Genomic DNA, 21,904 nt, shown 5'->3' with positions numbered 1-21,904 from the left:
ATCTCATATGGAAGGCCATAAATGTCCCAGCTGCTCACTTATGATCTAGCTTCCTGCTAATGGCACCAAGAGAACCAACAGAGGATGACCCAAGTGCCTAGGCCACAGCACCCATGGGGGGAAACCCAGAGAAAGCTCTTGGTTTCAGCCTGACCCAGAGCTGTCTCTTGGGGCCATTTGAAGAATCAACCAGTGAAGAAAGAGCGCTCTTTCTCTTTCTGTAACTCTGGCTTTCAAGCAGAGTTGAGTGGGGCCAGAATTAAGAGTTGTTCTGATAGAGCAGTGATGGCGTGGCAGCATTACTGAGGAGAAGGTACAGGATGAGGGTGGGTGATCGGTAAGGATGGTGCTGGAGCCACAGCACCTAGGAGCCACTGTCATGGGGTCGTCTTTGCTATAGAGACCCCTAGATTGGTAAGAGGCTGGCAGCATTGCTTTGGGCAGCTCTGCCAATGTGGGTCAGGTCTGGGGGCAGGCCAGTCTGGGCCAGTTCATAGCACCCACTAGGAGATGTGAGAACCAGGATGGGGAACAGGACAGGCTGAGTTGGGTCACAACACAAGCAAGTGCATATTTGTGCCAGAACTGGAAGCAGGCCAGGTCAAGCCAGACTATATGGCAGGCCACTCCAGGCTTGGCCGTAGCACCCACCACCACATGTAAGACCTCGGGTGGTGGGGGACAAAACCAGGAGGGGTACTGTAGGGGCTCCCCTGTTAGGCCAGTGTACCCACTGTTGAGCAGGAGACCTAGGACATAGGGCTGACCAGACTTGGCAGGGCTACAACACTTGTTGGCCTGCATTGAGCTGGGTTAGCAGGAGTCAGACTGGGTTAACTGGCTATATCCACTGGGGCATGCATGAGCCAGAGTAAGTGCAGGCTGCTCAGGCTTTGCTGCAGCATTAGTTGGCATGCTGGGAATGGGAACAAATCCTGTGAGACTACACTACAGAACCACCTGAAAAGTATAAGATCTGGGACTGGAAGCAGGCCTAATTGGGACTTGGATATCCCTTTATTGGGGTACAGCTCCCACCAGTGAACATAAGAATCAGGGCTGAGCAGGCCTTGCTAGACAGGTGGTTGCACCCATCAGAATAAGTATGAGTGGAACATAGTACCGGTCAAGTGAACTAGGCTGCAGCTCGCACTCACGTGTACAAAAGCCAAATGGGATGTGGGACAGACTAGACAATCTGCTGCACATGCTGGCAAGCACAGGCACTAGGTTTGGGAATGGGCCTGGTGAGGGTTATTAGGGGTTGCTCTGACTAGGCTACAGTTCCCACTGATTTACATGAGGGCCAAGTGTGTGGTGCACAGGGATGGGCTGGGCCACAGTATCCATTGATGTGTGTAAGAGATCGGCTGTGGACAGAACTGACTCAGAAACTGCAACCACTGGGGGCGGGGGCGGTGCTGAGGTGGGTGAACAACTGAGCTAGACTCCACACGGGCTGACACACAAGACTCGAGTCTGGAGTAAAAACAGATAAGGTTTCTTTGGGAACTTCCTCCCCATACTCCCAGACTGGACCACTGGACTCAAAATACCAAGCACAGGGAAAATCACAGCATCTGTGGTCTGACCGTGGAATGCAAGTGTTAGAACTGGGCCTCCTCACCGGCTAATTGCAGTGCAAATGATGGCATGCCTAGAAGCACATGATAGACATGACAGCTAACTGAAATCCTCAGAGGACGTCTGGTACCATGGCAGAGGATGGAGGAGAGAACAAATTGGACAACTCTCCTGGCCAAGTATACTTTGACAGCAAGTATCTGGGCCAACTTGAGTCTCTAAGGTGAACTATTTCAGCCAGCGGACCTTGGAAGGATTTCCTCAACCTTGGCGCAATGAAGTCAACAACATGTCAGAAGTGTCAAAATCACTTGAGCAGTACCCTTGGAACATGCTCCACATCAGGGACCCTAGGATGACATCAAGTGACCGTACTGCATCCTCAGGGTGCTGATGCAGTTGGGCTGCTAGAAGTGGACCTCCTTCCTTCTTTACCATATTCCCCAGGTACAGGAAGAAAATGAAACAAGAGAGAAAGAAAGAGAGACAGAAAGAGAGAGAGTGAAGGAGGGAGGGAAGGAAGGCAAAGAAAGATAGAAAGAGAGAGAGAGAGAGAGAGAGAGAAAGAAAGAAAGAAAGAAAGAGGAAAGAAAGAAAGAGAGAAAGGAATGAATAAAGAAAGAAAGAGAAAGGAAGGAAGAAAGTAAGGAAGGAAAGGAGGTGGGAGGGAGGGAGGGAGGAAGGGAAATTTGTAAACAATTGTCTTATCCCCTTTCCCCTGTTCCTTTGACGACACCACAATCAGTGGTCCATTGGAAGACAAGAAGAGCAGAACCGTTGATTGCTAGGTCACCCACATATGCTTGCAACAGCTAGGAATGGACCAAGGCCACATTCAGGAGCCAGAAAAACAATAGAGTTTCTCTTGAAGGTGGCAAGAAGCCAAGTATCATCACTCTGTTCCAGGGTCTGCACTGGCAGCAAGTCTGACTCAAGAGATGAAGCCAGCAAGCAAACAGTCACTCTGATGTTGGAAGGAGGTCACTATGTTAGCCACTATGTTAAGTGCTAGCTCCCTAAATCACATTTCTTTTTAAATGATTATGTTACATGGTTGATTGGAGGTGGCAAGGATTGAGGGTTAGGGGAAAGTGGGTAAGATCATTGTTTGCAAGTTTCCTTTTCTCCTCCTGTCTCTGGGGGCAAGGGAGGAGATGAGAAGAGAAGCTGCACTCAGCCTTCCAACTGCCTCAGTACCTGGGGTGGGGAATGGCCACCCAATATCATACCAGGGTCCCAATGGGAAGCATGCTCTGAAGGTTGTGCTCAAGTAACTTTAATAGTTCTGAAATGCTGTTACTTTTGTTGCCTCAAGGATGAGGAAATCTGTCCAAGAACCATTGGCTGACACAGTCCACCTTAGAGTTTCCATTCGCCCAGATATATGCTGTCAACACTTGGCTGGGCTAGTTGTCCATAATAAGCCTGGCATGGGAGCCTATTGGCTAAAGTCCTCGCCTTCAATGCACCAGGATCCTATATGGATGCCACTTCATATCCTTGCTGCTCCACTTCCCTTCCAGCTCCCTGCAGTTGAAGATAGCCAATTGTGGCCACCTGGAGAATGAACCAACAGATGGAAGATCTTTGTCCCTTCTTCTCTTTGTAAACCTGACTTTCCAATAAAAAGCAAACAGAAAATTTCTTTTTAAATTTGCTCTTTTTATTGTAAAGTCAGATATACACAGAAGAGATGAGAAAGAGAAGAAGATTTTCCATCCAATGATTCACTCCCCAGGTGACCACAACCACCAGTGCTGTGCAAATCCAAAGCCAGGAACCAAGGACTTTCTCCAGGTCTCTTATGAGGGTGCAGGGTCCCAATGCTCTGTGCTGTACTCAACTGTTTTCCCAGGCCACCAGCAGGAAGCTGGATGAGAAGTGGGGCTGCTGGGATCAGAACCAGTGCCAATATGGGATCCCGGCATGTCCAAGGTAAGGACTTAATTGCCTTAACACTTCCCCTGGCCCAAAAGTAAATAAATCTTAAAAAAAAAAAAAAAAGCAAAAAAGATACTCCAGGTAAATAAAAATTGAAAATGAGCAGGGATTAACCATGCTTATCATAAACAAAGTAAACTTTAAGACAAAAATGGTTAACGAGACCATGATCCTACACAATGATAATGAAATCAATTTAACACACAATATAACCACTGCAAATACATATACCCCGAATGCTAGAGCACCATTTGATAAACAGAAATTTAGTCGCTCTAAAAGGAGACTTAAGTTGTAATAATACCAGATTAATTCAAACTCCACTTTCATCTATGAACAAATCAACAAGACAAAAAAGTCAACCAAGAAATAACAAACTCAATACACACAAGGACCAAGTGGAGCCTGCTCCTGTCAGCAGAGCCAGTAATTTGGACAGGGAGAGGGTCTGAGGATGAAGCACCAAGAGACCAGTCATGGTGGAAGTCTCTCCAAAGCCTCCCTTTATTCCTCCTTTTATATTCTTTCCCCCAAGTCCTTTAGCCAGACAACAGCATGCCAATGAGTCCCATTAGTCCAGGTGCTTTTAGCCACAACCCCATTTCCTGTTACTGCTCAGCTTAACCAGTGCTAATTAACTCCTTCCCCACAACAGACCCAACACACTTGTACACTATCCCACCTCACACTTGTAGAATGAACATCCTTTTCATCAGCACATAGAACAACAGGACTGATCATACAGTAGAAAAATAAACAAATCTCAAGACATTAAAAAAGACTGGCTCCTGTCTTAGGTCTGGCCAGGCTCAGCTTTTACAGCAATTTGGAGAGTTAACAAGTAGATGGGATGGAAAATCTCTTCATCTTGGCCACTCTGTCACTCTTCATTTCAAATAAATACAATTAATCATTTTTAAAAAATCACTTGAATGAGACACAAAAGAGAAAACAATGGTTGCTACAGAAATAGAATCAGTCAGAACTATTATGAACATATACCCACAAATCAGGAAATTTGGAAGAAACTTTGAAATCTACAAGAACACGCAATTTGCCTAAATTGAGTCACAAAGACAGAGAACACTTGAACAAATAACTGGTAATGCAATAGCTCAGGACCAAATGCCTTCACTGATGACTTCTCCCAAACCTCCAAGAAACAGCTAATACCAGTTCTTGTCAAACTGTTTGAATTACTCCAGTAGTATTTTGATAGGCCAACAGGCTGTTGGCTGAGAAAGAACTTGATGAGAACAATCCCAGTCACAGTAGCTACAGAAATACACACAGGGGCGGGAGCAGTGAAGCAGGCTGATCCTCTACTGCAGCACTGGCATCCCATATGGGCACTGGCTCATGTCCTGGTTGCTTCACTTCCCAACCCAGTGACTGGGAAAGCAGTGCAGAATGGCCCAAGTCCTTGGGAACCTGCACCCATATGGGAGACAAGGAAGGAGTTCCTAGCTCCCAGCTTCACAATGGCCCAGCTCTGCCCACTGCAGCCATTTGGAATGGAAACTCTATGTAACTCTGCCTTTCCAAGTAAAATAATTTCTTTCAAAAATACACACAAAAAATACATACATACATATACACCCTGGGACAAATTTAAGGATGAAAAGAGATTTGCAATGAAAATTAAGAAAACACTGAAGAAAAACCTGAAGATGCCCAACAACAAAATGAAAACAATGCCAAAGAAACAAAGAAAGAAAGAAAGACAGAAAGAAAGAAAGAGAGAAAGAGAGAAAGAGAAAGAGAGAAAGAAAGCAAGCAAGAAAGAAAGAATACGCATGTATCATCACTCTGTCCCAGGGTCTGCACTGGCAGCAAGTCTGACTCAAGAGATGAAGCCAGCAAGCAAACAGTCACTCTGATGTTGGAAGGAGGTCACTATGTTAGCCACCATGTTAAGTGCTAGCTCCCTAAATCACATTTCTTTTTAAATGATTATGTTCACAGGGTTGATTGGGGGTGGGAAGGATTGAGGGTTAGGGGAAAGTGGGTGAGATCATTGTTTGCAAGTTTCCTTTTCTTCCTCCTGTCTCTGGGGGCAAGGGAGGAGATGAGAAGAGAAGCTGCACTCAGCCTTCCAACTGCCTCAGTACCTGGGGTGGGGAATGGCCACCCAATATCATACCAGGGTCCCAAGATGAAACAGGCTTTGAAGGTTGTGCTCAAGTGGTTTCAATAGTTTTGAAATTATGTCAGTTTTGTTGCTTCAAGGATGAGGAAATCCATCCAAGGATCACTGGCTGACACAGTCCACCTGAGAGTTTCCATTCGCCCAGATATATGCTGTCAACACTTGGCTGGGCTAGTTGTACAGTTTGTTTTACCCTCCTTCCTCTGCTGTGGTAGCAGATGTCCACTGCACTTCCCAGTGGACTGGCATATCCTCCATGTGTATCTGGGTATGCCATCCACTACTCTGCCTTAGCTATTGTGGAGGCCCACTTCTGATACTTGCACTCCACAGTCAGTCCACTGGTCCTAGGATTCAACACACGGTTGGAATTCGGAGTGCAGTGGTTCAGTTGGGTGAATCCCACAGAGACTTCGTCTCTGCTGAACCCAGGCCTGACTCTGTGTGTGCTTGCCAGTACAGGGTCTGGCTTAGTCTGACAACACATCAGCCTGTGCTGGGTTAGTTCTGTGTCAAGCCCATCTCTTACACTAAAGAATGGATGCTTCAGTCCAGCCCAACCCAGCCCACTACACATTTGATCCTCAAACATACCAGCAGGAACTGTAGCCTAGTCAGAGTGACCCCCCAAAATCACCATCAATGTACTTCTCACTATGTGCAGCAGACTGCTCCTGTCTGACACCATCCCATTCAGCTCTTGTATACATCAATGGGCCTTTTAGCCTAGTTCAACCCAACGAACACTGTTATCAGCCCACACTCATTCCAGTAGATGCCACTGCTTGGCCAGACAGTCCCACCTGCAGCCCTGCTTCTCATGCTTACCCATGGGAGTCACAGCTCATTAGAGAGGAGCCCACAGTTTCCCTACTGGGAGATCTTGCACTCTCCTGGTGGTTCTGCAGTCTAGCTTGACAGGAGTTGCCCCTGGTCCCAGCATTTGCCAGCCCTGACGCTGTGGCAAAGCCTGGGCAGCCTGCACTACTTCTGGCTCATGCATGCACAGTGTTTATACTCACCCGGCCTTGCTGCCTTTCCCAGCTCACATGCAGCCCTATGGGTATTGGTCTGGCCTGGTCTGCCCTCAGTCCCAGTTCTCACTTCCACCAGTACAAACCCCTGCTGCTACCCTATCATGCTTACCCACCTCTCCCTGGTCTCACATGTACTGGCGGGTGCTGCAGCCAGATATGGCATGGCCTGCCTCACCTTGGCATTTGTCAGCTGATGCTGCAGCCTGGCCTGGCATGTTGTGTGCCTAATTCCAGCTCACGCTGGTGGGAACTGCAGCCTAGCCTAGCCTAGCCAGCCCTCAGTCACAATCCTAAATGTGAACTGGCTGCTGTTACAGCCCAACTAGGCCTGTCCTGCACCCTGTCCTGGTTCTCAGCTCTGCCAGTGGCTGCCAAGAACGGGTCCAGCCTGGCCCGCCTCCATATCTGAGCCACAGGTATGCTGGTGGGTACTGTAATAGGGCCTGGGCTGGGCTGCTCCCTGCCCTGGTTCTTGTGCTTACCTGCAGGGACTGTGTCCTGATGGAGGTGTTCCCCAAGCTCCTCTATCAGGTCTCCTCCGAGTTCTTTCAGAAAAGCAGAAATTACACCATCACACGTGTGTTCTCAAGTAGTCGGAGGTGTCCTGGCTTGAAGAAAAGATGAGACTTGCAGTTAGATGACGATACATTAGGAGACCTTAAACCAACTTGAAACAGGAAAAAGTTGACATAGTGGCAGACTACCCATACTTCATGTATGATTAGATAAAAGCATAATATGCAACAGAGAAGTTAGGATAAGTTGACTTGAATTTGAAAAAGAAAATCTCAAGGAGTTACTTTGGGATGAAACCATCATCCTCACTGCTAACACTCTCCTTAGGGATCCACACAAATGAATCATTGCAACTCAGGAAATCCAAATGCATGGAGTATCTCAATGCATCAATGAAAAACGTCCTCAGGTGAGACGAATCTAAACAACAAAAAAAATCTTTCCAAAGCAGCTGGAAGATGGCCCCAGTGCTTGGGCCCCTACCACCCTCAAGGCAGACCCTGATGAAGTTCCTGACTTGGGCCTGGTCCAGCCCTGATCTTTGAGCCATTCGGGAACCACAGGGCAGCTGAAAGATTTGTCTGTCTCTCCTGCTCTTCCTGCAATTTTTTTTTTAATTATGTTACCTTTTTTTATTATTTTACAATATATTTCAAAAAATGACCTTACAGATGTCTTATCTGCTCTATAAGACCTGGAATAAAAGAACACTTAGAATTAGAACACAGAGACATTAAGCTGTAATACTCACTTGTACTGAACCATTACTACCAAAGGGTAAGTATTTTTTTTAAATAAGCAGATGTGCGGCTATGCAAAATAAAATACAAACTTGTTAAAAAAAGAACAGTAAACTTGACTTTAATAGCTATAGAAACGAGGTGGTTTTGTTTTCTTTCCTCAACACATCTGGTTCTGGCAGCAAGTCGCATTATACATTTAAAGCAGTGTGTGCCCTGAAAGCTCATAGCTTCTGTTTGTGCGTATAACTTGGATCAGAGACCAGACACATGGAAAAGCACTGTTCTCAACACCCTCAACATCTCTCCTTCCAGGAGGTCACAATGCTAACAAACTCAAGACTTTCCTTGCTGATGGTACTTAGTAATAGTTTTACTCCAGTTAACACTGGATGTTTTAATATTCTCTAAAAGAGAAGTGATGAAAGCGTGTAGAAACCCTCCAGGGTCCAATTTTCACTTCCCATTCCCCAAGTAGTAAAATAGCAGCTCTACATGTTATAAAAAAAACCAGAGAAACAGAGATCATTTAAATTTCTTATTCGTTTTTAACCATAGTAACTTTACAATGCTTTTAGATTTAGTTGAATTTCCAAAATGAAAATGTCAGTTGTCAAATAATTTAGGAATTTATTAAAGTATTACATACAATTGATTTCCTTTTAGCTACCCCTCCCCCTCAAAAAAGTATATATGGTGTATGTGTGTGCATTTACTTATCTTACCTTAACTAAAGTTCTCTTTTTCTGGTTGGACATGAGAAACCAGTTTAAGCAACCAATGCTTGCTTTTATTTCTATTATAAGCAGTAATTCAGATCTTTTTTCACTAAATATGACTGCAGCATTTTCATAATAAAATGCACAAAAGGCAATACCAAAAAATGCCTTCTGAACAGGCTTCTGCCAGGCAACCCACTAAGTTAGACTCTACCAAAGTGGCACTACGACAATATAGGCATCCAGTTTCTTTTCCTTTTTTCAAATTTGTCAGTTATTTACCACAATTATTTTGTCTAGTAGGAGACAATTTCATGCTGGACTTAACTCTTAAGAGTTGACATAAACCAAAACTGGACAGCAGTCAACTGGAATCACATTCCAATGGTCTCCAAACATACTTGGCTAAAACACATCTTTTCTCCTTGATTGATTTTGCATTAATTTTATTAAACGTATAGCAAATAACACTGCAAAGTTTTTCTCAGAGCTTTTTCTTAGGGGACTCTGCAATTCTTGCCAACAAGTACCTGGTGAACTTGTAGACAGCGCTGTTCCTGGCTCCCCAGCAGGTGGCGGCCCCGCGCCCTGGCCGCACGCCCGCTGCATCCCGCCGGCAGCACAGAGGCTCGCGCGGCCCGGGAGCGCTCGCCCCGCAGCTCGGGCGGCTGGCAGGCGGGCTGGCGCCGGTCGCGTCGGCCGGCAGCAGGGCCCATGTGGAAGCTCCTCCCGGCCGCGGGCTCAGCCCGAGGTAAGGACAGAGAGGGACAGAGGGCCCGGGTTCGGAGGAGCGCCAACGCGGGGAAGGAAGTCGGGGAGGGTCGCTTCCGGTCGGGTCCCCTTACCTTCCGGGGCACGGCGGAACGGGAAGGAAACCGGGGGTCTGGCACGCGCGTGGTGGTCCCGGCTGCGCCGTGGCGGGGAAGGCCGGCTGTCCTCGGCCCCGGGGTTGGGCGGGTGGACGCCCGGCCCTGTCCCGCGCTGTGCAGTGGCCGTGGGACCCCGGCGCTGTGCAGTGGGCATGGGCGGTGGGGCGGCTGGCCCTTCGCTGAGCCCTGGCTGAGGTGGCTGAGGAGAAACAGGTGCACGGAGATGCTTTCTGTTGTTTCAGACGCGTTTCCGTGCTGTCAGCAAGAGGGGACAGCCCAGACTTTTTCTTTTTGAAAGAGAGACCAGAATCTTGCATCTCCGAGTTTACTGCCCTAGATGTGTCCAACACTGGGGCTGGTCAGGCCCAAGCCAGGAACCCCGGGATGCAAGGGCCTCAGTTGCTGTCTGTCAGAGTGCGCCTTGGCGGTGCTGGGCTGGACCCCCTGCACAAACCTGGGATGCTGGTGTCCCAGGGGAGCTGCAGCAAAAGCCAGGCCACTTCACCCCGCCCCTTTCCTGTGTGCCTGCACTTCCCTAGTGGAAGTTGCTAGTTGCCTGCCTGCTGTTTGTGGTCCTTATTGGCTGATAAAAGAAAGGGTAAGCCAGTAAAGCCATGATTGCCTGTGTGTTCAGGGTGTTCACATTGTGATTGGGAAAAAAAGGGTCTCCCAAGATGCAGTGTTGACTGGCTATGTAAAGAGGTTTAAAGAAAAAAAAGAAGATGATTTCTTTATTTCACTTGAATGAGAGCAGGAAAGACAGAGAAGTCTTCCATTCTCGGGATGGCCTCCATGGCCAGAGCTGGACCAGTGCAAAGCTGGGAGCCAGAAGCTTCGTCTTGTCTCCCATGTGTATATAGGGGTGCAGGAAACTTGGGCCATGCTCCACTGCTTTCCCAGCCAGAAGCAGGGAGCTGGATGGGAAGTGGAGCAGCTTGGGGTTGAACCAGTGCCCACATGCGATGCCAGCATGCAAACTGAGAATTAATATGATCTGGCCTCTGAAGGACTTTTGTAAACACCAACATAGGCATCCCTATGAACTTGCACCAGTGCAAGGCCAGACCGTAGAGATTTCAGTTTGTCTTGTGGCTCTCAGAGTTCCTGTGGATGTGTGGAAAGAAGACAGACCTGAGACAAATTGAGTTTGGCACAGCATACCTGAGGAAAGGCTTCATGAATCAAGGTGTGGCCCGAGCCAGTGGAGGTTGAGAGAGCAGTACCCAACAGTCCAGCAGACGGTAGGAGGTGACTTCCAGAAACAGCGGGATTGGTTAGTTGCAGCTCACTGTTGGCCTGGTCTGAGTGTGCAGTGAGAAGGCATTTGCCCTGCAGGACCTGGTATGAGTAGGTGACAGGCTGAGACTTAGCCATCTGTTACAGGGATAGCACTGCTCAGACCAGGCAGACATTTGGCACTGTGTAGCAGGGCTAGCCTGGGAGTCCTGTTCAGCCTGTCTCCAGCTGTTGGCTAAAGTGCACCCTTGGCCACAGCTCAGAGTTGAGTTACTGCCACCTGTGGGCAGACCTAGCTTGAGTCCAGGGCTCAGATACCCTGGATGTTTGGGCAGTGAGTCAGAACGCGTATCCCTGTCCCCCAAATAAGTAAAGTAAGGTAAAAATTTACAAACAAAGAATAGGGGCTGGTGTGATGGCTCAACTGGCTAATCCTCTACTGTTAGCACTGGCATCCCATATGGGCACTGGTCCTTATTCCAGCTGCTCCACTGCCCATCCAGCTCCCTGCTTGTGGCCTGGGAAAGCAGTCCAGGACGACCCAAAGCCTTGGGACCCTGCACTCAATATGAGAGAACGGGAAGAAGCTCCTGTCTCCTGGTCTCAGATCGGCACAGCTCCGTTGTTGTGGCCATTTGGGGAGTGAACTAATGGATGGAAGCTCCAGTCAAGTTCATATTGGGACTTTACTTGGGATTTCAGTAAATGTATACTTTGGGAAAGTATTAATTCCTTTCACTGTTATTCCTTGAGAGAAATGGTATGCCCTTGCATTAATGTAGGTGATCTTTTGATATTCCTCAATAAGGGTTTAATAGAAAATGGGAGTTTAATTTATGTAAAACTGATGAACATTGAAATAGCAAAGTGTTTTCTTGACACATCATGAGTTTTATCCTATATAATGTACACATTTATGTATGTGTGTTTGTGTCTCATGATTTTATTCCTCTTAGAACCATACAGACTTTTGACTGGCACTGAGTACATCGTTGGAAGGAAAAACTGTGCTATTCTAATTGAAGATGATCAGTCAATCAGTCGAAATCATGCAGTGTTAACCGCTAATTTTGCTGTGACCAACTTGGTATGTTCCTGATTGTATTTTGCTAGCTTGCAGTGAGAGTTGAAATCACACTATATTGCCTTGATGTGAGAGAGAGAGAGCTGTTTGAGCATTTTATGCTTTTGTTTCAGTGACTTAGAAACTTGGAGAAAGTAGGTTGTATTTGTATTTGTTTACTTAACAACATTGACTGTTCCGTGGTGAGAGTTGTTGGGCTTAGCTGTGATACATTCATGATGCTCGCTCTTAAAGAGAGTATGTGACTGATGGACACAAAGTCTGGGTGTGTAAAGGGAGGCTCCGCAGTGGGAATGACGGTTTTCCCGGGGAAGACAACTGTTGCTTCTGATCCACAGCTCTTTTGAATGGCTTGGAAGGTATTTGTTAGCTTTCACCAGAACCACGGGTGATGAGAGTGATAAAAATATATGAATAAATACGTTCAAAATCATCGTGGTAGGAACAAGAAAGTAAGCAGTTAGTTTGAACAAATGTGACAAATGCACAAGTGATGGATTAGTTTACTGGCATTTAGGTTTTGTGTCTATTTGTGTTGTAGAAAAGCATTATTATAGAAGTTGCAATAGAAAAAATAAAATTATTACCAAAAGTCAGAACCTCTAGGCTTTATGCCTTGTTTTCATTCGCCCAGTGTTTACCATGTGCTTTTGATAATGTAAACAAAACAAAACGAAAACTTAGGACTGAAGCTGTCATGTTATGCATGAAGCAAACTGCTGCCAATCATAAAATTCTCAAGTGTGTGAAATGGAAGGGTTGGGAAAGTCCCAACTGATTTACAGAAATAAAGAAAAATGTGTATTCCAAGAGTTATAATTCTGAAATTCAGAGATTTTCTTAAAGGGAGATATTTATGTTAATTGCTAATTAGTCCTTTGAAGGCAGCCAGAACAGTAGCTGTCATTCCCTGTGGTGGCAGGATATGCAGCTATTTATTATTTTACCCTTTTCAAAAGTTATCAAATGTCTCCTGTGAATCATTTCCCCCTGGATTGTATGTGCTTGAGCTGTAAAAGACTTGTAATTACTTCTCTAATTTTCAGAGTCAAACTGATGAAATCCCTGTATTGACAATCAAAGATAATTCTAAATATGGTACCTTTGTTAATGAGGCAAAAATGCAAAATCACCTTCCCCAAACTTTGAAGACAGGGGATAGAGTCACCTTTGGAGTGTTTGAAAGTAAATTCAGGTATGGATTTGTTTATTTAATTTTTGTTGTTAAAGATTTACTTTTACATGAAAGGCAGATGAACAGAGAGAAGGAGAGACTGAGAGATCCTGCCTTCACTCCCAAGTTGCCACAACAGCCAGAGGTGGGCCAATCTGAAGCCAGGAACCAGGAGCCTCTTCTGAGTCTCCCACATGGCTGAGGAGTCCCACAACTTTGGGCTGTCCTTGACTGCCTTCTCAGGCCACAAGCAGGGAGCTGGATCCACGTTTGGGAAGCTGGGGTATGAACTGTTGCCCATATGGAATCCTGGTGGAAGCTTAGTGTACCAAACCAATGGCACTGGCCCCACACTTTTTAAATTAGATTAAAGTGGACAATTTTATCTCACAACAATTGAATTTTAAAGCAAAGATAAGGATTATAAGGTGACAGTATAATTGACTTCCCATTTAGCACAGTAGTGAACTCTGTGTGGTTGGTATATTTTGTGGATCACAGGTGGGGGGTGACAGGTGAGTAAAAGTTTGTGTTAGTCCCTGTGAGTTGTGATAGGAGCCTCGTTTGTTTGATGCTTCATAAGTTAAAATGTAATGTTGATGTTGGCCATGTCTTTTTCTTCTTTGGGAACACAAGATTTAGGAGGTAAGAATTTCCTAAGTTACAAATTTATAATGTGTCAAAATTAAACGAATAATATGTTGTAAGCTTAAAGTTGTAAAGTATTGTAAAGTTGTAAAGTCTTTGTAACTGTGATAACGTAACTTTATTGTCATTCACAGGGTAGAGTATGAGCCTTTGGTTGCCTGTTCTTCTTGTTTAGATGTGTCTGGGAAAACTGCTCTAAATCAAGCTGTGTTGCAACTTGGAGGACTCACTGTGAACAGCTGGACAAAAGAATGTACTCACCTTGTCATGATGTCAGTGAAAGTCACCATGAAAGTAAGTTGAACTGTGTTCCCATATTAAAACAAGTTCTGGGACCTTGAGTGAACTCACCCACAGCACAGAGTTAGCACCATGTGTCTCTTCTGTCAGATTGTCTTCCTCCAGTCTCTGACATTGTCTCATGGTCTCATGCTCCCTCAGTTAAGTTATAATCACGCAAAGAAATCTTTGCTGTATCTTTAAAGCCCTGAGATGTATAGATATGTACCTTCCAAAGATGCTGACTAGTCATTAAAGCAGTGATGTATTTTGGTATATTTTCAGGTTTTGCATTTTCATCAGATTTGATATATCCAAAGGTAATTGAAGAATGGCATTTAAGATGTGATTCGTTAAACAGGCTGACTGTGCAAAAGATATGTGGGATTGTTTTAGGCTGAAAAGCAACAAATACTTTGATTCCTGTGTTTGAAGATGCAAAAACCTTTTGTTATAATTAATTAAATATTAGTGTTATATTCTAATTTATACATAAATGGCTCTTATGTGTGTACATATATGTGTATGCAATAGCTGTCAAAGAGAAAGGCTCACTGCCCAGATTGAACCTGAAGTTAAATTTGTATCATGGTGAAGTTACCCTGAACAAAGATAGTTCCCTCTTGGAAAATTTAGGACATTGATTTTTTTGCTGCTGCAGCAAGACTAACTTAAAAAATACTCATGTTGATAAACTCACAGGTAATAGATTCATAAAACATTTGTAAAACCAAAATTCATATGCATGAGGACCTGATATTTAAATGTTAGCTCAGCATAATCCCCCTTAAGATATTAAGTTACTCAAATGGAATAGGTAATGATACGTGGGTTTAGAAGGCCTGAAATAAGGTCAAAGATGCTTTGATTGTCTTAGGAGATTTTGCCAGGTCCTCAGAGCTGGACACTTCTAGTAACTGACATGCTAATGACCACCATTAGAGACACCACCATGGAGTGTGTAGCGTTTCTTTGGTGTTTCTGATCACTTTTTGCTAAAAAAAAAAATAAAATAAATAACCCTGATCATTAGTTTTTGCTCAGCGTTCTCAATGCATAGTTAGGCTTATAGGGTTTTGTTTTGTTTTGTTTTGCTTTTTGCTTTTGTTTTGTTTAGATTATTGAATGTTAGGACCAGAGGGAAACCTGAGGAGTATTTAGTTCAGCTTTTATATTTTGAAGAGAAATTGCGACTCGGAGCAGTTACGTGCTTAGCCCAGAATCGCGCGTGTTGCAGTTTTATTCAGTTGGATATTTCAACCCAGCCATGGCTCTTCCATACCCCTACCAAGCTCACACATGGTTCAGTAAGGGCTGAGACCTAACCTAGTCTGTCACACAACCCTCCCCGGTCCTCCAGAGCACCAGATGGTGTTGGAATTTGGCCTGGCTTGGTGCTTCCCATCCCAGTCCACAATTGTGCCAAGTGAGATTACGATCGTATCCTGATCAGAATGTAGCCTCAGTTCCAGCCCATGCGCTCCTTGGTGGGAAACTCAACCCAGCTAGGGTGTCCTGTTATTTCCCCAACCGGGCCTCTGCCCTGCCATAGAGCAGGTGTAGGCCGGTGGTTGTTCTGTCTCTGTTTGGCAGAGCCCCTCACTTGTCGTGGCCCCTTGGATGCTGTGGCTTAGTGCCTCTGCCTCACACAGATCAGTATGTGCAAGGACCTACCTGGCATGAGCTGTGCTCCAACCTGATTTCTGTTGTTACTTGTGAGTTAAGGTTTGTTCAGCCTTGCCCCTTCTGTCCCCTTCCAGTGGCAGCCCGGCCCACCCCACATCCTGTTTAAAGATGCACATTTGGGTGCTGCTGCCTTGACCTACCCTGACTGTTGTGGATTCCTTTACCCATGAGTGATGGCAGATGTCGTGGTCACACCTAGCTTAGACCATTGCAACCCCAGCTTGGGAACTAACCCGGGGGATTTGTATTCCAAAGGGTTGGACCCACACAACCCCACAGAGCCTACCCCCAGCCCAAGTTCTCTTGTGTGCTGGAGAGTGTCTTGATTTGCCAAATGTGACCACTCCACAACTCCAACACTCAGTCGGGCAATGGTACCCAACACTGCCAAAGAGGCCCCCATCCATAGCTTCGGTGTGGGCTAGTATATGGTGATCAGTGATGTTCAATACTAATATCCCATCTCTGTATTCATAATTGAGCTGTTGCATCTGTCTTACTAAAATTATCTTCTGGACACTTCCCCCAAACCACTAGGTCTTGGTCCCCTTGCCTGCTTGTATCTTTCATGACACTGTCACTGAGAATACCCGAAAATTCACTTTGCACCTACACTCAACCTAGTCTTAGTCATGAGTGACCCAGGCAGCAATTACATATCTTGAAAACCCCAGAGTTTGCCCTTCCGGGCGGCCAGCAGGCAAAGCCTGGCACCACTTGGTGCACTGGCCGCCCTGGGGGAGGCCGAGGACTCGTTCACTGCCTTGTGGCAGTGTCTTTGGCGTGAGTCCCCCGCATTGGGTCCGACCCGGCAGGGGCACCCCCCACAGTCGCCACACTGCAGGGAGCGTCAGTTGCCCCCAAGCCCAAGGACCGAACTCCTCCCAAACTCCCCCAGCCGCATGGTCTTAGCAGCTGGGCGGAGCTAGGAATTTCCACCCAGTTCCCAAGTTCCCTCATGGCGGACTTACCCTGAGGGAAGAGCTCTCTTGGGTCCTGGGGGAGGCCGAGGACTCGTTCACTGCCTTGTGGCAGTGTCTTTGGCGTGAGTCCCCCGCATTGGGTCCGACCCGGCAGGGGCACCCCCCACAGTCGCCACACTGCAGGGAGCGTCAGTTGCCCCCAAGCCCAAGGACCGAACTCCAGTCCTGTGTTGATTGAACTTAAATACTCTATGTTGCATTTGGATGATCTCATTCACATAGGAAGTTGGGATCTGTCAGATTCCAGTCTTTAGAGATACCCTCAATCTGGTCGCTCCTAACACCTGCATTATTGAAAACATATGTATAAACTGTATAGTTGGATTATTTCCTAGAATATGCCAGCTCTTTCTTATTTTAATTGCCCACAGTAGTATTTTCTAGTCCTTTATGAGTTTGTGGATGTGTGTTACTTGAGGCTGATAGCTTGATTCACGTTAGTTCACAGTTTCGTTCTCTCTTTATGTGTGCATCAGCTTCCACTGAGCCTAACCAGTTGCTCCTTGATTTACTGTGTTGAAGAGGCTTTATTCTATACTCTTACTCCTTCTGAAAGCAGTAAGGCTCCAAAGAAATTTCCATTTATCTCTTAATGTGTATTGCCTCTGCAGGATGGGTTAGATTTCTTCAGCCTGAACGTGTACTTGTAATGTTTTTCAATTGGAATGCATTTTTAAAGTCTTTGTGTTATTCTGCCTATCCCAAAGGACTACTGTGTCATTGGCTTCTGATAATTGAGTAGTTCTGGTTTGTGGTATAAAACTGAGCAAATATGAAATTCTATTTTACAGATTGTGACTTCGTTTATCAAATTAAGAAAAGGAAAGAAAACAATTATTAGAAAGGCATGTTTGTAGTTTATAACATGAATGTTTTCTTTAGAAGAAGCTATCATAATGACTATATATATATATCCACATATATTTTCTTTCTTTTAGACGATTTGTGCACTCATTTGTGGATGCCCCATTGTAAAGCCAGAGTATTTTACTGAATTTCTCCAAGCAGTTCAGTCCAAGAAACAGCCTCCACAAATAGAAAGGTATATTATGTGTTTCTAATTAACAACATATGACAGAAAAGATGAGCGCATTGACTTTCGGTTAACTCTCTGGAATTCTAGATGTGATAGTTGCTGTGTTCCACGTTTCTCTTGTGTGTGTGTATGTGTTCCATGTTAATGAGATTTTTTCAGTTAGTATGTAAAGAAAGAGTACCCCAAATTCTTAATTGGTTATTTCTTAGCTCTGTGAAACAGATGTTAACTGCTAATATATAACAAAAAACTGTTGAAGCATGGTAAATAGGTCAGCATTGCTCATGTGCCAGTGTCGGGGTCATGGGTGAGGTACCCTTGGTAGTGGGGCTGCAGCAACCCTCTTGGAGAACCACATATTTGCACGTAAATGTTGACAAACTGGGCACTGCTTTTGTTACCTCATTTCAAAATGAGATCACTGACACAGTTTGGTAGCTCTAGATTAGTAATTCCATCTATAAAATCTGAGCACATGGCTTGCTCTCACCCTAATTGCTTGTTAAAAGAAATGTTGATTGTTGGTAATTGCAACAAAATGTGGATGATACGTGCCAGATTTGTGAGCCACTAGACTTGGAGATCTGTTTATGGATATTGTTAGTGATGCTTTAAAGCAGTAAGAATTAGGATTACAAGGGAAAGTATTTGTTATTATTTATTCCAAATTGTATGATCAAAATGCTGAGCATTACAAAATGGTAAATGTCTTTAGTCAGTTACGTAGGAGAAGAGCTTGTTTACTCAAAATATACAAGTCAGTGAGTTATAGGGTATGTGACAAAATAGAATGTATTTTTTTTTTCTTGGTAAGGTTTACTTAAAAGATAAGGCCATCACAGACACACACTTAGGGCTAGAGTGGCCAGAGAGAGGAAGGGTTGTAAAGAGATTTTCTGCTTTAATCTTGTTATCTTGGGTGGGGAAGAGAGAGTGCCACTTGCCATTGACTGGCTTCTTTTGAGTCTGGAAGGAGGGGTAGTACCTAATACCACCCCAAGTCCCAGGTGAGGGGAGTGCCTCCTGAGGAAGGGGCCATCTGATTGACAAGTAGATAGACCACATTGCATAAGGTAGGGGGGCTTTGGCTTCCAGTTGGTGATGCTAAGCTTGCTACTTATGTGTCCTGTTTCACTCTCCCACTAAGAGATTTCCAACCCCTTTTCTTAAGGGCTGCTGGAGGATATACATTTGTCTCATCTTCTGTCGTTGCTTCTTACTGATTAGGTGTGAAGGTCTTCATGTCCTGGGTTCAGAAAGCTCTCTGCATCTCACCTAATGGCTACATCTCAGGAGCCATAGAAAACTTAGCTGATTCTGCTGGCTGTGTCCATAGATTACTGTCACTAACTCTGAGAAGTTTCTGGCCTTTTTTGTCTTTGAGGTGGCGTCTGAGGACCTCAGCTGGTTTGTAGGAGCAGGCCAGACTCATTCGAGTGCACCTGGACATGCTCCCCTCCTCTGCACTGGAGTCAGCGCAGGCAGCACAGCATGCACTGTGTGTTTCAGCGCTAGGACACACAGCCCACTCTGTGCTCCCTGAGATTGGGGATCCTGCCTTGCCTGGGACCAACCAGTCCTGAAGGCCTGGGGTTCTTGGTGACACCAAAGGCTGTTGGTTGGATCACCCCACATTTCCTGCCATGGGTGCGACTGCCTGTAACCTGTTAGACCCCTAACCTGCTGCCCAAAAGCCATCAGTGCGGCCAGATTGTACGATTACAAGCTTACATTGATTCTATAGAATGACTGGCTATTTCAAATGGCCTTAAGTTTAGGAGTGTTAAGCAAGTTAAGAATTTCCAAAGTATTTTTATCAGCATGTTGTAGTGTTACTAATATTTTTATTTTATAAGGATTTATTTATTCTTATTGGAAAGACAGATCAGGTTTATGACGAGAAAGAGAGACAGAGACAAAGATCTTCCATCCGCTGGTTCACTTCCCAAATGGCTGCAACAGCCAAAACTGAGCTGATCTGAAACCAGGAGCCAGGAGCTTCTTCTGGGTCTCCCAGATGGGCACAGGATCCCAAGGTTTTGGGCCTTCCTCTGCTGATTTCCCAGGCCATAAGCATGGAGCTGGATGGGAAGTGGAACGGCTGGAACACAAATCAGCACCCATGTGGGATGCCAGTGCTTACAAGACAAAGATTTAATCTCTGAGCCATTGCGCCGGGCCCACTCATTTTATTGTTAGAGGAGTAACAAAGTGGTTCATGTTCATAAGCATGTCTTATTGCATACATATGTATGAGCTATGTTTTTATAGGACTGACAGATATAGATTTGTTAATATCAGCATCACCATAAACACATGGTTATGTGTTATGCTACATCATGATGGGTATGAAGTACTGGGTAGTAGTGGTAGTTTGTGATTTTTGTCCTTCTACTTCCAAAAATTTATTTATTTTATTGGAAAGGCAGATTTATAGAGAGTAGGACAGAGAGAAAGATTTTTCATTCCACTGGTTCAATGTCCAAGTGGCCACAATGGCCAGAGTTGAGTCGATCTGAAGCCAGGAGCCAGAAGCTTCTTCCAAGTCTCAATGTGGGTGCAGATCCCAAGATGTTGGGCCATCCTCCAAGGCTTGTGCAGGCCACAGGCAGGGAGCTGGATGGGATGTGGAGCAGCCAGGACACAAACTGGCAATCAAATGGGACCCCAGGGCATGCACCGCAGTGTTTTAGCCATATGGGATCCCAGTGCTTTCAAGGCAAGGATTTAACCACTGAGCCATTGTGCCGGGCCTCCACATCCTCTTTTGATGTCACCTTCAGCCTCATACACATCCTTTGAAGTCCTGAGTGTGGACATGGTCACCAGGGGAAATGCAGAAGTAGGCAGGTGACAGAACCTTGGAGAGCCACTGTCAGCAGGCTTCTGTGGACGTTGTCTGAGATGCTGAGTCTCCTTTGTAGTTTGCTCTTTGCTTTTCTGCTGGCCCCATCCACGTGGCCTTTCATTTTCTGCCCTGGTGGCCCAATGTGGTGCTGACCTCCTCCAGAGTGGCCAGAAGAGGATCAGGGTAAAGCATACACACAGAGGTGGCACAACAGCCTAGAATCACTGCCCATGTTACCTTGTGGATATTTGATGATCTGGCCAAAGACTATCCAGTGCTGGTGACCTTGAAGGGAAAAGAGAGAGAGAAAGGAGGGAGGGAGAAAAGTAAAGAAGGAAGGCAGGCAGGCAGTAGTAGGTTTTTTTTTTTTAAATATTTATTTTTATCTGGGGCCAGGTGTGGTTGTCTAACAGCTAAAGTACTCACCTTGAACACGCCGGGATCCCATATAGGTGCTGATTCTAATCCTGGCAGCCCTGCTTCTCATCCAGCTCCTTGCTTATGGCCTGGGAAAGTAGTGGAGGATGGCCCAAAGTCTTAGAATCCTGCACCCACTTGGGAGACCTGGAGGAAGTTCCTGGCTCCAAGCTTTGGATCGGCTTAGCTTCGGCTGGTGCAGTCTCTGGGGTGTGAATTATCAGATGGAAGATCTTCCTCTCTGTTTCTCCTCCTCTCTGTATATCTGACTTTGCAATAAAGATAAAATAAATCTTTACATCATGCATATGGCATAGGTGGGGGGCAGACCAGGCTGAACCCATTCACATCAACTGCTGGCGAATCTGAGCACCAGCATACAGTGTGGGTCAGGCCAGTTTCGGTCGCAACACATACCAGTGCACACTGAGGAATGCCAACGTGAGGTGAGCCATACCAGATATGGTTGCAGTGCCCAAACAGCACACGTGAGAACTGGGGGGTCGAGGGGGAGAGAGGAGGTAAAGCTGACAGGGGAATGTGGGCTCCCCTGCTGGACAACCACTCCTACTGGAGAGCATGAGTTGGGATGGGGGCAGACCAGACTAGGCAGGGCTACAACACCTGTGGGCCTCATGTGAGCTAGACTTGGGGAAGGGCCAGGTTTGGCTGACTGTTCCGACTGGTGCAAGCAAAAATTAGAGTGGGTGAGGGTTAGTTGGGCTTTGCCACATCATCAGATGGCAGAGGCTGGCACTGGAGGCCAATTCTGTTAAGTTAAGTGCCAGAACCACCTGGAGAGTGCACAATCCGGAAGTTGGCTTGGCCTAGTAGGGAAATAGTGGGCACCTCCCTTGTGGGTAACCACTCCCACTGGAGAGCATGAAAACCAGGGCAGGGACAGGGGTGGCTAGACAGAAAGGCATCTGCAAGTGTGTGTGGGGGCTGGATAGTAGGT

The 21,904-nt window shown here is 45.7% G+C and overlaps 2 long non-coding RNA genes across 2 annotated transcripts; one reads left to right on the top strand and one right to left on the bottom strand.

Moving 5' to 3' along the window:
* Nucleotides 1-8,181: 8,181 nt before the first annotated feature.
* Nucleotides 8,182-9,421, bottom strand: LOC121149224. Its single transcript, XR_005882631.1, has 2 exons — nucleotides 9,217-9,421; nucleotides 8,182-8,458 (listed from the first exon to the last, which is right to left on the bottom strand). It is a non-coding gene; the product is annotated as an uncharacterized LOC121149224 (long non-coding RNA).
* Nucleotides 9,422-9,893: 472 nt separating this feature from the next.
* On the top strand, nucleotides 9,894-17,751 carry LOC121149218. The gene is made up of 5 exons (XR_005882629.1): nucleotides 9,894-10,153; nucleotides 11,748-11,878; nucleotides 12,922-13,070; nucleotides 13,832-13,991; nucleotides 17,584-17,751. It is a non-coding gene; the product is annotated as an uncharacterized LOC121149218 (long non-coding RNA).
* The last annotated feature ends 4,153 nt before the right edge of the window (nucleotides 17,752-21,904 follow it).

Source organism: Ochotona curzoniae, unplaced genomic scaffold, assembly GCF_017591425.1.
Source record: "Ochotona curzoniae isolate NIBS_2020 unplaced genomic scaffold, NIBS_Ocur_1.0 contig_1927, whole genome shotgun sequence".
NCBI lineage: Eukaryota > Metazoa > Chordata > Mammalia > Lagomorpha > Ochotonidae > Ochotona > Ochotona curzoniae.
This window is presented reverse-complemented; position numbering and strand designations above follow the sequence as displayed.